The sequence below is a fragment of the Cannabis sativa genome, chromosome 1, assembly GCF_029168945.1.
Source record: "Cannabis sativa cultivar Pink pepper isolate KNU-18-1 chromosome 1, ASM2916894v1, whole genome shotgun sequence".
NCBI classification, from domain to species: domain Eukaryota; kingdom Viridiplantae; phylum Streptophyta; class Magnoliopsida; order Rosales; family Cannabaceae; genus Cannabis; species Cannabis sativa.
In genome coordinates this window covers 34,665,788-34,683,004 of record NC_083601.1, presented here as the reverse complement: position 1 = coordinate 34,683,004, position 17,217 = coordinate 34,665,788, and positions in this window count along the sequence as shown.

The following is a 17,217-nucleotide window of genomic DNA, read 5'->3' as shown; positions in this document are numbered from 1 at the left end:
TCGATCCTGACAACCCTTAGGTTTTATTGTTGAACCCAATTCTACCCCTTCCCCAAGAAGTTGGAGTCTCGTGTGCAAAATCTTGTTCTGGTTTTATTGCCGAGCACTACATGAAATGTCACTTTTACCAGCACAAAAGTTTGTATTGCGCTGGTAAAATAAAAACTAATGATGTGTTGGCAAAAAGGGTTGGCAAATCAACATTGGTATTATAATTTTTGCCAGCACAAAATGAAAAGCGCTGGCAAAAATGAATTTTCCCAGCGCGTAAAACCGCTGGTAAAAGTTAGATTTTAGTCACTCCAAATGTGCGCTGGTAAAATATTGACCTTTTTGCCAGCACAATTTGCAAAATGGGCTAGTAAAAGTTACTTTAACTTTTACTTTTACCAGCGCAGTAGCGAACTATGCTGGTAAAAGTGACATTTCTTGTAGTGGAGCCAGTCGTTATTTCAAAAATTATGTGAAAGACGACTAGGATCTCATCAACTACAGTTTTTCTTCTGACCTCCTCTGCCAAAGTGATGATTTAATGTTCTTAGAAAGCTCCCTCACATATCTTCTTATTCCTTTTTCCTTCTTTTATTTACTTCATACTCTAACGATATTACATGTCTCTCTTCAGGCTGCTCTGATAGCTGGCTTGGGCTTCCAAGCCCACCAACTGAATGCTACCTCTCTCACGCTTGAACTAAACACATCACTTCAAAGTTGTGAAACTCTTACTAACGAGAGGGATTTTGTTATCGGGGAAGCGAACAAGTTAAAGAATAAAATTGAAAAGCTCAAAACCAAACACGAATGCGATGTTCAAGAAAAGACTTTGAGAATTAAGAGCTTAAAAAAAACTTTACAAGAAGTCACAGAGAAAGTGAAGGACTTGGAGGTAAAAGAATATGATTCCAAGAAAATGGTGAAAGCAGTAGCTCAGAGGTCTCTCTTCAAAGTTTCGTAAAGTAACAAAGGAATCAATCTCAACTTTTTGCAGCCCAACGTAGAAAAGAGTGTTTCTATCTTTAAGAAAATGAAACTTGAAGAGAAGGTTGCAGAGAAGGAAAAACGAGCAGCGGAAGGGATTGGCGATATTAAAGAAGAAAAGGAAAAACGTGGATATTTAATCTCTCAATGAAAGTATCAAACCGTTAACTCAGAATTTTGTTAACATTAAATGAGGCTTAGATAATTAATACTTTGAATTCAAGAATTAATACAAATAATAAATGCAATCTATAAATAATAAATGTAAAATAAAGAATTTTTAACGTGATTTTTTAGTTAGCTCTACACACTCCACGAGTTCTTCTTATTTATAAGAGTATTAAAGAAATTCTAGAACCAAAATACAAGATTAGTAGTCTTCTTTTGAAGGAAAAAAATGGTCATCCATCTTATATTGTTTTTCCCCTATTTATAGGCTTAACATAGCATGTACTTAATCCTACATCTACAACGATTCATGAAACGTGGATAATCTTCACGTTTCACTTATCTTTAATCACATGCAAGAAAATACACACTTAAACATTTTTTATTTGAACTACAAGGAAATTAGGGTTATGTTTAATCTTATTAAAGACACGTTTTATTGAATTTGAGGATATTCAATCTCGCATTAAGTTTGACATTCCTCTCCTCATTAATAGCATATAAGTGTCATATAACTTCTGATGACGTATTATTTGTTCCAAATTTACTTGAGGCCCTATTCTTTTCTTTATTCTATTAGTTGTTGTATTGTCGAGAAATATGATTCCTTCTCTTCTTGAGGTGTTTATGTTAAATATTTAGTCAATATACGAGCCAAGTTATATTGCCAAATATTAATACTCGTGTCAAGTGTTGACTTTTCATATTGATTGCTTGAAATATGGGAGATAACATATATTATTATTTCTATTATTAATGTATCCATTCATTTATTTCTAAAAAAATAAATTAAAAAAAAAAAAGTTGAGAAGAATTACAAAAAAAAAAATACACTTTTCATAAAAAAAAATACAAAAAAATAATCAAGCTGTGAAAACTACAAAAAAAAAAAAACTTGATTGTACAAAAACAAGCTAAAAACGTTAATTTTGATTTGCATATTTCAATGCAGTTGATATATTGTTTTTTTCTTTTTTCTTTGTAGATGTTTTGTTTTGTTTTTAGTCGCTGTCTAGTTCTTTTATAGTTGCTTTAAGTTGTTTCTTAGTTTTGTTTTTTTTCCTTTTTACGGAGACACCGTATTTTTATTATTTTAAAAATCTGATTTTGTAAAAATGTAAAAGGAAAATTAAATCAGTAAAATTTTTAAAATAGCATATAAGTAAGTATTTATGTAAAAATCCAACAAAAAATATATAAATCAAAATTTAGTATAAAGGCCCATATAAACCCATGTAGCTTGTGAACTTACACCTGTAAACCTGAGCCCAATTCTCCAAATAAAACACTGGATTTCAAAAGGGCTTTCCAATTTTAGAAGTGAAAGTAAATGTTCTTCTTTCCATTTCTAAAGATGTAATTGAGAAGAATATTCTCAAAATGCAGGGTAATTTTTTGATATTATTTCAATTTCACCTTTGTGATATCTCTATACTTACTTACTACATTGGACATTTTTATAAGAATAAAATCCATCTCTCTATAGAAGGTATAAGATCCCATATCTCATCACTTGTACTATATATGAGAGTTTTACAAAGTATTAGTTAGAAAAGGAAAATGAAATTATAGATAGGTAGCTGTCCTTCTGTTTTTACAAAACAATGGATCAAGACAGACACGTCACTACTCCCACCTCCAATTTTAATTCATACTCTTCCATATATAACACAATGAATTTTTGTTCTACCAGCAATCTCTTTTGCCAAATACAGTGCATGTAATGTAAGAGTCCACTGGCACAAATTATAAGGCAATTAATGCATTGTGTTAAAACGGATTGACCACAGTAAGAATTAGGTTATGCTAATTGGTGGTAGTACTGTTGTAAATACTGATTTAGTTTTTTGACACCACATAATAAGATTGGTACCGAAACAATGTCTCACAAATAATATGGAATTTGATACAACTACGCGCGTAAATACAAACATACTAATACTATCCCAAATATATGTTTGGTTAAAAAAAAAATATATATTTTTATTTTTACAGTTCAAAATAGTTTTTTTTTTTTTTTATAATTTTACGGAATTTTATATAGAAACTCTTACTGCAACTAGCGCTGCAACTTAAATTGCAACAAAAAAATCGTATAGAAACTCCTATTGCAACTAGAGCTGCAACCACTTTAGAAATCCAAACCATAAATTTGAAAAAAAAAATTAAAAAAATAGTATATGGGGTAATTCTGTTATAATAATAATAAACACTTATTTATAAATTATATATAAATTTATAACTACTCTTGTTTTTCAATTTTAAAAATAAAAAATAAAAGTGTGCTCTATAAATTTTATTTTCATTTTTATTTGTTGATTTTTTTAAAGTCAGGTTCAAGACTAGGTCCAGGTCCGAGTCTGAGGCCAAGTCCAGCTTAAGGGTTAGGGCCGGGTCCAAGTCTGGGGTCGGAGGCGAGTCCAAGTTTGGGTTTGGGGCAGGGTTCGAGGTCTGGGTCCGGGATCTAGGTCGGTGTCTGGGATCTGGGGTTTGGGTGGGGTTCAAGGTCTGGGTCAGAGGTTCGGGTTGGGTTCGGGGTCCGGGTTGGGCTCGGGGTCTAGCTTCGGGTCTAGGTCGGGGTTTGGGATCTGCGTCGGGTCTGAGGTCTGGGTTGGGTCCAGGGTCCATGGTCCGAGTTCGGGGTCCAAGGTTTAGGTCTGGGTCGGGTTTGATGTTCGGGTTCGGGGTCAAGGTCTAAGTCCGGGGTCCAGGGTCCATGTCGCGGTCTAGGTTAGGGTCTAGGTCCCATGGTCTAGGTCGGGGTCAAAGTCCAAAATATTGATTAAAAAAATTGAAAGTAACTTTTTTTTTTGTTTTTAAAATTCTTTAAAATTTTAATTCTCAATTAAAAAATTAAAAAGTGAAAACAGTTTTATATAATATGATTTTGAAAAATATTTTCACTTTTCTAATTTTAAAAATAAAAATTAATTTAAAAAGTGTTATCAAACGCACCCTAAATTTCAATAAACCAAATTAGCTTATATAATTTTTTTTTGATATTGATTAAAAATAAATGGGTAGCTCCCCTAAGACGTTTTTTTAAAGTATATTAGTGTTATAAAAAAGAGAAATATTGAATATTATTACAGAAGAGTTTATATAGTGTTATCTCTCCCTTTAAAATAAATATTGAATATATTAATGAAGAGAAGTTTATATAATTTTTTGAGATATATAATTATTTTTTATTTAATATTAATGGGAGATTCCACAAAAAAATTTTATTAAAGTATATTAGATTGTGAACGAGCTTGGATTGATACTTTTTTATCATTTTTTATTGATGTATTAAACTCACTTATTATTAATAAGAGGTTAATTTAAAAAAAAAAAAAGTATATTATTTTTATTAGAAAATAAGTATAAAGTTACTCAGCGTTAACTCTTCAAAAAAAAGAAATATTAATGAAGAAGTTCATATAATGTTATTTCTTACTTGAAAAGAAAAAATATCGAATATATTTATGAAAATAAGTTTATATAATTATTAGGATAAATAATTTCTAAATATTTAATGGGTAACTCTTTTAAGACATTTATTTAAAGTGTACGTAATTTTTAATAAAGAATCTGAAAGTACAAATTTATTTAGCGCAGTCTTTTCTCTTTAAAAATAATATTAAATATATAAATGGAGAAAAGTTTAGATAATTTTTCGGATAAATAATTCTCTTTAGTTAAATTAAATGGAAATTCCCCGCAGACATTTTTATTTTAAGTATATTTTTTATTAGAGAATCTAAATTTAGGATCAAATGTTAGTTTTTGCTTTATTTTCTACAATGACTTATTTTAAGTTTATATCTTTATACGATTATAAAGACTTTAATTATTGTTTCGAGTTGACAATTTTTTGATGATAAACATTGTAAACATTAATATGATCTCGACTACAGACATTCTTTGATGTCTCTTAGGGCAACTTCTAAAGACATTTTTATTTGTGAAGTATATTTTTTATTAGAGAATCCAAATTTAGACTCATATTTAGTTTTGCTTTATTTACTACAATGATATTTATTTTCCGTTTAATCTTTTACACGATTATAAAACTTTAACTATTGTTTCGAGTTGATAATTTTTTAATGTTGAACAATATAAACAACTTAATAAGTACGATCGATTAAACTACATCGCTATAGGAAAGGGAAATTTTTGTGTGTGCATAAAATTACTCATAGTGAACTATATTGTATCTATATACAAGATTTTTTTCAAGATTTGTAACGTTATATTGTATTTATCTTTTGGACAAATAACTTAATGCAATCCAATTTGGGATATAATACAGATTTTTGATATCCGCATTTAAGAGGTCGAGATTACATACTAATTGTGGACTTGTGAATAGCCTATAAAAACCACTATATGTCAAACTAAGGTCATTACAACCTAATTAGAGCTTTAGGATGAAGGCAGCGAAACTCAAATGAGTCCCAACCCCAACTCTATCTTTTGTCATCACTTCAGAGTTCAAACCTATATATATGTAGCTGAAATCAGCAAGAGAGTTAGATTAATATTGTGTTTGTCTTTATATAAAAATAAAAATATATATGATATATATGTTTTCATTAAAAAAAATTGAGAGCTCTCTTAGCCCCAACACCGAAAGGTACTATGGAAAGACGACGGCTGCTAGTTCATGGATACCCCAAGTTGTGCACACACACGATTAATTAATGTTGCACAATTTCAGGGTTTGCATGACCTTGGAGACGAGGTCTTTTTCACCGTTTTGGATTGGGGTGAAGGGAGCTCTCAATTTTCCACTTGTTGTCGTTATTGTCGTTGTTATTGTTGTTTTTATTATATTTTTTTATTAAGAAAGGTTGAGAGCTCTCTTGACTCCAATACCGAAAGATAGTAATGAAAAAACCACGACTGCTAGTTCATGGATACCCCAAGACGTGCACACACACGATTGAATAATGTTGCACGGTCTCAGGGTTTGCATGCACTTGGAGACGAGGTTTTCTTTTTCTTTTTGGTTTGGGGTGAAGGGAGCTCTCAATTTTTCTCATTTTTTTTTCTTATTATGATTATATTGTTATTGTTCTTATTATATTTTTTGATTAAAAAAAGTGAGAGCTCTCTTGGCTCCAACACTGAAAGATAGTAATGAAGAAACCACGACTGCTAGTTCATGGATACCCCAAGGCGTGAACACACATGATTGAGTAATGTTGCACGGTCTCAGGGTTTGCATGAACTTGGAGACGAGGTTTTCTTTACCTTTTTGGTTTGGGGTGAAGGGAGCTCTCAATTTTCCTTCTCTTTTTCTCATAATATAATTCATCTTATTGTTGGTATTATTTTTACTATATTTTTTGATTGAAAAAAAGAGAGCTCTCTTGGCTCCAATACTGAAATATAATAATGAAAATACCACGACTGCTAGTTCATGGATACCCCAAGACGTGCGCAAACATGATTGAGTAATGCTGCACGATCTCAGGGTTTGCATGAACTTGGAGACGAGGTTTTCATTACCTTTTTGGTTTCGGGTGAAGGGAGCTCTCAGTTTTCCTTCTCTTTTTCTTATTATATAATTCATCGTATTGTTATTATTTTTATTATATTTTTTGATTTAAAAAATAAGGAGCTCTCTTAGTCCCAATACCAAAAGATAGTTAAAAAAACACCACGACTGCTAGTTTATGAATACCTGTGGCGTGCGCACACCTGATTGAGTAATGATGCATGGTCTCACGATTTGCATGAACTTAAAGAAGAGATTTTCTTAATCTTTTTGGTTTAGGGTGAAGGGAGCTCTCAATTTTTGACATCTTCTTGTTGTTGTTGTTGTTGTTGTTGTTGTTGTTGTTTTTTTTATTATTATTTTTTATTAAAAAAAGTTGAGAGCTCTCTTGGCTCCAACACCAAAAGATAGTAATGAAAAATCACGACTGCTAGTTCATGGATACCTCAAGGCGTGCACACACACGATTGAGCAATGTTGCACGGTCTCAGGGTTTGCATGCACTTGGAGACGAGATTTTCTTTTTCTTTTTAGTTTGGGGTGAAGGGAGCTCTCAATTTTCCTCATCTTTTTCTTATTATGATTATTGTTGTTGTTATTATATTTTATGATTAAAAAAAGTGAGAGCTCTCTTGGCTCCAACACCAAAAGATAGTAATGAAAAGACCACGACTGCTGGTTCATGGATACCCCAAGGCGTGCACAAATATGATTGAGTAATGCTGCACGGTCTCAGGGTTTGCATGAACTTGGAGACGAGGTTTTCTTTACTTTGTTGGTTTGGGGTGAAGGGAGCTCTCAATTTTCCTTCTCTTTTTATTATTATATAATTCATCCGGTTGTTGTTATTGTTTCTATTATATTTTTTGATTGAAAAAAAGTGAGAGCTCTCTTGGCTCCAATGCTAAAATATAGTAATGAAAATACCACGACTGCTAGTTCATGGATACCCCAAGACGTGATCACACATGATTGAGTAATGTTGCACGATCTCAGGGTTTGCATGAACTTGGAGACGAGGTTTTCTTTACCTTTTTGGTTTCGGGTGAAGGGAGCTCTCAACTTTCCTTCTCTTTTTCTTATTATATAATTCATCTTGTTGTTGTTATTGTTTTTATTATATTTTTTGATTAAAAAAAGGTTGAGAGCTCTCTTGGCTCCAACACCGAAAGATAGTAATGAAAAAACCACGACTGCTAGTTCATGGATACCCTAATGCGTGCGCAAACATGATTGAATAATGTTGCACGATATCAGGGTTTGCATGCACTTGGAGACGAGGTTTTCTTTTTCTTTTTGGTTTGGGGTGAAGGGAGCTCTCAATTTTCTCATTTTATAATCTTATTATGATTATTATTATTGTTATTGTTCTTATTATATTTTATGTTTAAAAAAAAGTGAGAGCTCTCTTGGCTCCAACACTGAAAGATAGTAATGAAGAAACCACGACTGCTAGTTCATGGATACCCCAAGGCGTGAACACACATGCTTGAGTAATGTTGCACGGTCTCAGGGTTTGCATGAACTTGGAGACGAGGTTTTCTTTACCTTTTTGGTTTGGGGTGAAGGGAGCTCTCAATTTTCCTTCTCTTTTTCTTATAATATAATTCATCTTATTGTTGTTATTATTTTTACTATATTTTTTAATTGAAAAAAAAGAGAGCTCTCTTGGCTCCAATACTGAAATATAATAATGAATATGTCACGACTGCTAGATCATGGATACCCCAAGACGTGCGCAAACATGATTGAGTAATGATGCACGATCTCAGGGTTTACATGAACTTGGAGACGAGGTTTTCATTACCTTTTTGGTTTCGGGTGAAGGGAGCTCTCAGTTTTCCTTCTCTTTTTCTTATTATGTAATTCATCGTGTTGTTATTATTTTTATTATATTTTTTGATTTAAAAAATAAGGAGCTCTCTTAGTCCCAATACCAAAAGATAGTTAAAAAAACACCACGACTGCTAGTTTATGAATACCTGTGGCGTGCGCACACCTGACATGAGTAATGATGCATGGTCTCACGATTTGCATGAACTTAAAGAAGAGATTTTCTTAATCTTTTTGGTTTAGGGTGAAGGGAGCTCTCAATTTTTGACATCTTGTTGTTGTTGTTGTTGTTGTTGTTGTTTTTATTATTATTTTTTATTAAAAAAAGTTGAGAGCTCTCTTGGCTCCAACACCAAAAGATAGTAATGAAAAATCACGACTGCTAGTTCATGGATACCTCAAGGCGTGCACACACACGATTGAGCAATGTTGCACCGGTCTCAGGGTTTGCATGAACTTGGAGACGAGATTTTCTTTTTCTTTTTAGTTTGGGGTGAAGTGGAGCTCTCAATTTTCCTCATCTTTTTCTTATTATGATTATTGTTGTTGTTATTATATTTTATGATTAAAAGTGAGAGCTCTCTTGGCTCCAACACCAAAAGATAGTAATGAAAAGACCACGACTGCTGGTTCATGGATACCCCAAGGCGTGCACAAATATGATTGAGTAATGCTGCACGGTCTCAGGGTTTGCATGAACTTGGAGACGAGGTTTTCTTTACTTTGTTGGTTTGGGGTGAAGGGAGCTCTCAATTTTCCTTCTCTTTTTATAATTATATAATTCATCCGGTTGTTGTTATTGTTTCTATTATATTTTTTGATTGAAAAAAAGTGAGAGCTCTCTTGGCTCCAATGCTAAAATATAGTAATGAAAATACCACGACTGCTAGTTCATGGATACCCCAAGACGTGATCACACATGATTGAGTAATGTTGCACGATCTTAGGGTTTGCATGAACTTGGAGACGAGGTTTTCATTACCTTTTTGGTTTCGGGTGAAGGGAGCTCTCAGTTTTCCTTCTCTTTTTCTTATTATATAATTCATCTTGTTGTTATTATTTTTATTATATTTTTTGATTTAAAAAATAAGGAGCTCTCTTAGTCCCAATACCAAAAGATAGTTAAAAAAACACCACGACTGCTAGTTTATGAATACCTGTGGCGTGCGCACACCTGACATGAGTAATGATGCATGGTCTCACGATTTGCATGAACTTAAAGAAGAGATTTTCTTAATCTTTTTGGTTTAGGGTGAAGGGAGCTCTCAATTTTTGACATCTTGTTGTTGTTGTTGTTGTTGTTGTTGTTGTTTTTATTATTATTTTTTATTAAAAAAAGTTGAGAGCTCTCTTGGCTCCAACACCAAAAGATAGTAATGAAAAATCACGACTGCTAGTTCATGGATACCTCAAGGCGTGCACACACACGATTGAGCAATGTTGCACGGTCTCAGGGTTTGCATGCACTTGGAGACGAGATTTTCTTTTTCTTTTTAGTTTGGGGTGAAGGGAGCTCTCAATTTTCCTCATCTTTTTCTTATTATGATTATTGTTGTTGTTATTATATTTTATGATTAAAAAAAGTGAGAGCTCTCTTGGCTCCAACACCAAAAGATAGTAATGAAAAGACCACGACTGCTGGTTCATGGATACCCCAAGGCGTGCACAAATATGATTGAGTAATGCTGCACGGTCTCAGGGTTTGCATGAACTTGGAGACGAGGTTTTCTTTACTTTGTTGGTTTGGGGTGAAGGGAGCTCTCAATTTTCCTTCTCTTTTTATTATTATATAATTCATCCGGTTGTTGTTATTGTTTCTATTATATTTTTTGATTGAAAAAAAGTGAGAGCTCTCTTGGCTCCAATGCTAAAATATAGTAATGAAAATACCACGACTGCTAGTTCATGGATACCCCAAGACGTGATCACACATGATTGAGTAATGTTGCACGATCTCAGGGTTTGCATGAACTTGGAGACGAGGTTTTCTTTACCTTTTTGGTTTCGGGTGAAGGGAGCTCTCAACTTTCCTTCTCTTTTTCTTATTATATAATTCATCTTGTTGTTGTTATTGTTTTTATTATATTTTTTGATTAAAAAAAGGTTGAGAGCTCTCTTGGCTCCAACACCGAAAGATAGTAATGAAAAAACCACGACTGCTAGTTCATGGATACCCTAATGCGTGCGCAAACATGATTGAATAATGTTGCACGATATCAGGGTTTGCATGCACTTGGAGACGAGGTTTTCTTTTTCTTTTTGGTTTGGGGTGAAGGGAGCTCTCAATTTTCTCATTTTATAATCTTATTATGATTATTATTATTGTTATTGTTCTTATTATATTTTATGTTTAAAAAAAAGTGAGAGCTCTCTTGGCTCCAACACTGAAAGATAGTAATGAAGAAACCACGACTGCTAGTTCATGGATACCCCAAGGCGTGAACACACATGCTTGAGTAATGTTGCACGGTCTCAGGGTTTGCATGAACTTGGAGACGAGGTTTTCTTTACCTTTTTGGTTTGGGGTGAAGGGAGCTCTCAATTTTCCTTCTCTTTTTCTTATAATATAATTCATCTTATTGTTGTTATTATTTTTACTATATTTTTTAATTGAAAAAAAAGAGAGCTCTCTTGGCTCCAATACTGAAATATAATAATGAATATGTCACGACTGCTAGATCATGGATACCCCAAGACGTGCGCAAACATGATTGAGTAATGATGCACGATCTCAGGGTTTACATGAACTTGGAGACGAGGTTTTCATTACCTTTTTGGTTTCGGGTGAAGGGAGCTCTCAGTTTTCCTTCTCTTTTTCTTATTATGTAATTCATCGTGTTGTTATTATTTTTATTATATTTTTTGATTTAAAAAATAAGGAGCTCTCTTAGTCCCAATACCAAAAGATAGTTAAAAAAACACCACGACTGCTAGTTTATGAATACCTGTGGCGTGCGCACACCTGACATGAGTAATGATGCATGGTCTCACGATTTGCATGAACTTAAAGAAGAGATTTTCTTAATCTTTTTGGTTTAGGGTGAAGGGAGCTCTCAATTTTTGACATCTTGTTGTTGTTGTTGTTGTTGTTGTTGTTTTTATTATTATTTTTTATTAAAAAAAGTTGAGAGCTCTCTTGGCTCCAACACCAAAAGATAGTAATGAAAAATCACGACTGCTAGTTCATGGATACCTCAAGGCGTGCACACACACGATTGAGCAATGTTGCACGGTCTCAGGGTTTGCATGCACTTGGAGACGAGATTTTCTTTTTCTTTTTAGTTTGGGGTGAAGGGAGCTCTCAATTTTCCTCATCTTTTTCTTATTATGATTATTGTTGTTGTTATTATATTTTATGATTAAAAAAAGTGAGAGCTCTCTTGGCTCCAACACCAAAAGATAGTAATGAAAAGACCACGACTGCTGGTTCATGGATACCCCAAGGCGTGCACAAATATGATTGAGTAATGCTGCACGGTCTCAGGGTTTGCATGAACTTGGAGACGAGGTTTTCTTTACTTTGTTGGTTTGGGGTGAAGGGAGCTCTCAATTTTCCTTCTCTTTTTATAATTATATAATTCATCCGGTTGTTGTTATTGTTTCTATTATATTTTTTGATTGAAAAAAAGTGAGAGCTCTCTTGGCTCCAATGCTAAAATATAGTAATGAAAATACCACGACTGCTAGTTCATGGATACCCCAAGACGTGATCACACATGATTGAGTAATGTTGCACGATCTTAGGGTTTGCATGAACTTGGAGACGAGGTTTTCATTACCTTTTTGGTTTCGGGTGAAGGGAGCTCTCAGTTTTCCTTCTCTTTTTCTTATTATATAATTCATCTTGTTGTTATTATTTTTATTATATTTTTTGATTTAAAAAATAAGGAGCTCTCTTAGTCCCAATACCAAAAGATAGTTAAAAAAACACCACGACTGCTAGTTTATGAATACCTGTGGCGTGCGCACACCTGACATGAGTAATGATGCATGGTCTCACGATTTGCATGAACTTAAAGAAGAGATTTTCTTAATCTTTTTGGTTTAGGGTGAAGGGAGCTCTCAATTTTTGACATCTTGTTGTTGTTGTTGTTGTTGTTGTTGTTGTTTTTATTATTATTTTTTATTAAAAAAAGTTGAGAGCTCTCTTGGCTCCAACACCAAAAGATAGTAATGAAAAATCACGACTGCTAGTTCATGGATACCTCAAGGCGTGCACACACACGATTGAGCAATGTTGCACGGTCTCAGGGTTTGCATGCACTTGGAGACGAGATTTTCTTTTTCTTTTTAGTTTGGGGTGAAGGGAGCTCTCAATTTTCCTCATCTTTTTCTTATTATGATTATTGTTGTTGTTATTATATTTTATGATTAAAAAAAGTGAGAGCTCTCTTGGCTCCAACACCAAAAGATAGTAATGAAAAGACCACGACTGCTGGTTCATGGATACCCCAAGGCGTGCACAAATATGATTGAGTAATGCTGCACGGTCTCAGGGTTTGCATGAACTTGGAGACGAGGTTTTCTTTACTTTGTTGGTTTGGGGTGAAGGGAGCTCTCAATTTTCCTTCTCTTTTTATTATTATATAATTCATCCGGTTGTTGTTATTGTTTCTATTATATTTTTTGATTGAAAAAAAGTGAGAGCTCTCTTGGCTCCAATGCTAAAATATAGTAATGAAAATACCACGACTGCTAGTTCATGGATACCCCAAGACGTGATCACACATGATTGAGTAATGTTGCACGATCTCAGGGTTTGCATGAACTTGGAGACGAGGTTTTCTTTACCTTTTTGGTTTCGGGTGAAGGGAGCTCTCAACTTTCCTTCTCTTTTTCTTATTATATAATTCATCTTGTTGTTGTTATTGTTTTTATTATAATTTTTGATTAAAAAAAGGTTGAGAGCTCTCTTGGCTCCAACACCGAAAGATAGTAATGAAAAAACCACGACTGCTAGTTCATGGATACCCTAATGCGTGCGCAAACATGATTGAATAATGTTGCACGATATCAGGGTTTGCATGCACTTGGAGACGAGGTTTTCTTTTTCTTTTTGGTTTGGGGTGAAGGGAGCTCTCAATTTTCTCATTTTATAATCTTATTATGATTATTATTATTGTTATTGTTCTTATTATATTTTATGTTTAAAAAAAAGTGAGAGCTCTCTTGGCTCCAACACTGAAAGATAGTAATGAAGAAACCACGACTGCTAGTTCATGGATACCCCAAGGCGTGAACACACATGCTTGAGTAATGTTGCACGGTCTCAGGGTTTGCATGAACTTGGAGACGAGGTTTTCTTTACCTTTTTGGTTTGGGGTGAAGGGAGCTCTCAATTTTCCTTCTCTTTTTCTTATAATATAATTCATCTTATTGTTGTTATTATTTTTACTATATTTTTTAATTGAAAAAAAAGAGAGCTCTCTTGGCTCCAATACTGAAATATAATAATGAATATGTCACGACTGCTAGATCATGGATACCCCAAGACGTGCACAAACATGATTGAGTAATGATGCAGGATCTCAGGGTTTACATGAACTTGGAGACGAGGTTTTCATTACCTTTTTGGTTTCGGGTGAAGGGAGCTCTCAGTTTTCCTTCTCTTTTTCTTATTATATAATTCATCGTGTTGTTATTATTTTTATTATATTTTTTGATTTAAAAAATAAGGAGCTCTCTTAGTCCCAATACCAAAAGATAGTTAAAAAAACACCACGACTGCTAGTTTATGAATACCTGTGGCGTGCGCACACCTGACATGAGTAATGATGCATGGTCTCACGATTTGCATGAACTTAAAGAAGAGATTTTCTTAATCTTTTTGGTTTAGGGTGAAGGGAGCTCTCAATTTTTGACATCTTGTTGTTGTTGTTGTTGTTGTTGTTGTTTTTATTATTATTTTTTATTAAAAAAAGTTGAGAGCTCTCTTGGCTCCAACACCAAAAGATAGTAATGAAAAATCACGACTGCTAGTTCATGGATACCTCAAGGCGTGCACACACACGATTGAGCAATGTTGCACGGTCTCAGGGTTTGCATGCACTTGGAGACGAGATTTTCTTTTTCTTTTTAGTTTGGGGTGAAGGGAGCTCTCAATTTTCCTCATCTTTTTCTTATTATGATTATTGTTGTTGTTATTATATTTTATGATTAAAAAAAGTGAGAGCTCTCTTGGCTCCAACACCAAAAGATAGTAATGAAAAGACCACGACTGCTGGTTCATGGATACCCCAAGGCGTGCACAAATATGATTGAGTAATGCTGCACGGTCTCAGGGTTTGCATGAACTTGGAGACGAGGTTTTCTTTACTTTGTTGGTTTGGGGTGAAGGGAGCTCTCAATTTCCCTTCTCTTTTTATTACTATATAATTCATCCGGTTGTTGTTATTGTTTCTATTATATTTTTTGATTGAAAAAAAGTGAGAGCTCTCTTGGCTCCAATGCTAAAATATAGTAATGAAAATACCACGACTGCTAGTTCATGGATACCCCAAGACGTGATCACACATGATTGAGTAATGTTGCACGATCTTAGGGTTTGCATGAACTTGGAGACGAGGTTTTCATTACCTTTTTGGTTTCGGGTGAAGGGAGCTCTCAGTTTTCCTTCTCTTTTTCTTATTATATAATTCATCGTGTTGTTATTATTTTTATTATATTTTTTGATTTAAAAAATAAGGAGCTCTCTTAGTCCCAATACCAAAAGATAGTTAAAAAAACACCACGACTGCTAGTTTATGAATACCTGTGGCGTGCGCACACCTGACATGAGTAATGATGCATAGTCTCACGATTTGCATGAACTTAAAGAAGAGATTTTCTTAATCTTTTTGGTTTAGGGTGAACGGAGCTCTCAATTTTTGACATCTTGTTGTTGTTGTTGTTGTTTTTATTATTATTTTTTATTAAAAAAAGTTGAGAGCTCTCTTGGCTCCAACACCAAAAGATAGTAATGAAAAATCACGACTGCTAGTTCATGGATACCTCAAGGCGTGCACACACACGATTGAGCAATGTTGCACGGTCTCAGGGTTTGCATGCACTTGGAGACGAGATTTTCTTTTTCTTTTTAGTTTGGGGTGAAGGGAGCTCTCAATTTTCCTCATCTTTTTCTTATTATGATTATTGTTGTTGTTATTATATTTTATGATTAAAAAAAGTGAGAGCTCTCTTGGCTCCAACACCAAAAGATAGTAATGAAAAGACCACGACTGCTGGTTCATGGATACCCCAAGGCGTGCACAAATATGATTGAGTAATGCTGCACGGTCTCAGGGTTTGCATGAACTTGGAGACGAGGTTTTCTTTACTTTGTTGGTTTGGGGTGAAGGGAGCTCTCAATTTTCCTTCTCTTTTTATTATTATATAATTCATCCGGTTATTGTTATTGTTTCTATTATATTTTTTGATTGAAAAAAAGTGAGAGCTCTCTTGGCTCCAATGCTAAAATATAGTAATGAAAATACCACGACTGCTAGTTCATGGATACCCCAAGACGTGATCACACATGATTGAGTAATGTTGCACGATCTCAGGGTTTGCATGAACTTGGAGACGAGGTTTTCTTTACCTTTTTGGTTTCGGGTGAAGGGAGCTCTCAACTTTCCTTCTCTTTTTCTTATTATATAATTCATCTTGTTGTTGTTATTGTTTTTATTATATTTTTATTTTAAAAAAAGGTTGAGAGCTCTCTTGGCTCCAACACCGAAAGATAGTAATGAAAAAACCACGACTGCTAGTTCATGGATACCCTAATGCGTGCGCAAACATGATTGAATAATGTTGCACGATATCAGGGTTTGCATGCACTTGGAGACGAGGTTTTCTTTTTCTTTTTGGTTTGGGGTGAAGGGAGCTCTCAATTTTCTCATTTTATAATCTTATTATAATTATTATTATTATTGTTATTGTTCTTATTATATTTTATGTTTAAAAAAAAGTGAGAGCTCTCTTGGCTCCAACACTGAAAGATAGTAATGAAGAAACCACGACTGCTAGTTCATGGATACCCCAAGGCGTGAACACACATGCTTGAGTAATGTTGCACGGTCTCAGGGTTTGCATGAACTTGGAGACGAGGTTTTCTTTACCTTTTTGGTTTGGGGTGAAGGGAGCTCTCAATTTTCCTTCTCTTTTTCTTATAATATAATTCATCTTATTGTTGTTATTATTTTTAATATATTTTTTAATTGAAAAAAAAAGAGGGCTCTCTTGGCTCCAATACTGAAATATAATAATGAAAATGTCACGACTGCTAGATCATGGATACCCCAAGACGTGCGCAAACATGATTGAGTAATGATGCACGATCTCAGGGTTTACATGAACTTGGAGACGAGGTTTTCATTACCTTTTTGGTTTCGGGTGAAGGGAGCTCTCAGTTTTCCTTCTCTTTTTCTTATTATATAATTCATCGTGTTGTTATTATTTTTATTATATTTTTTGATTTAAAAAATAAGGAGCTCTCTTAGTCCCAATACCAAAAGATAGTTAAAAAAACACCACGACTGCTAGTTTATGAATACCTGTGGCGTGCGCACACCTGACATGAGTAATGATGCATGGTCTCACGATTTGCATGAACTTAAAGATGAGATTTTCTTAATCTTTTTGGTTTAGGGTGAAGGGAGCTCTCAATTTTTGACATCTTCTTGTTGTTGTTGTTGTTTTTATTATTATTTTTTATTAAAAAAAGTTGAGAGCTCTCTTGGCTCCAACACCAAAAGATAGTAATGAAAAATCACGAC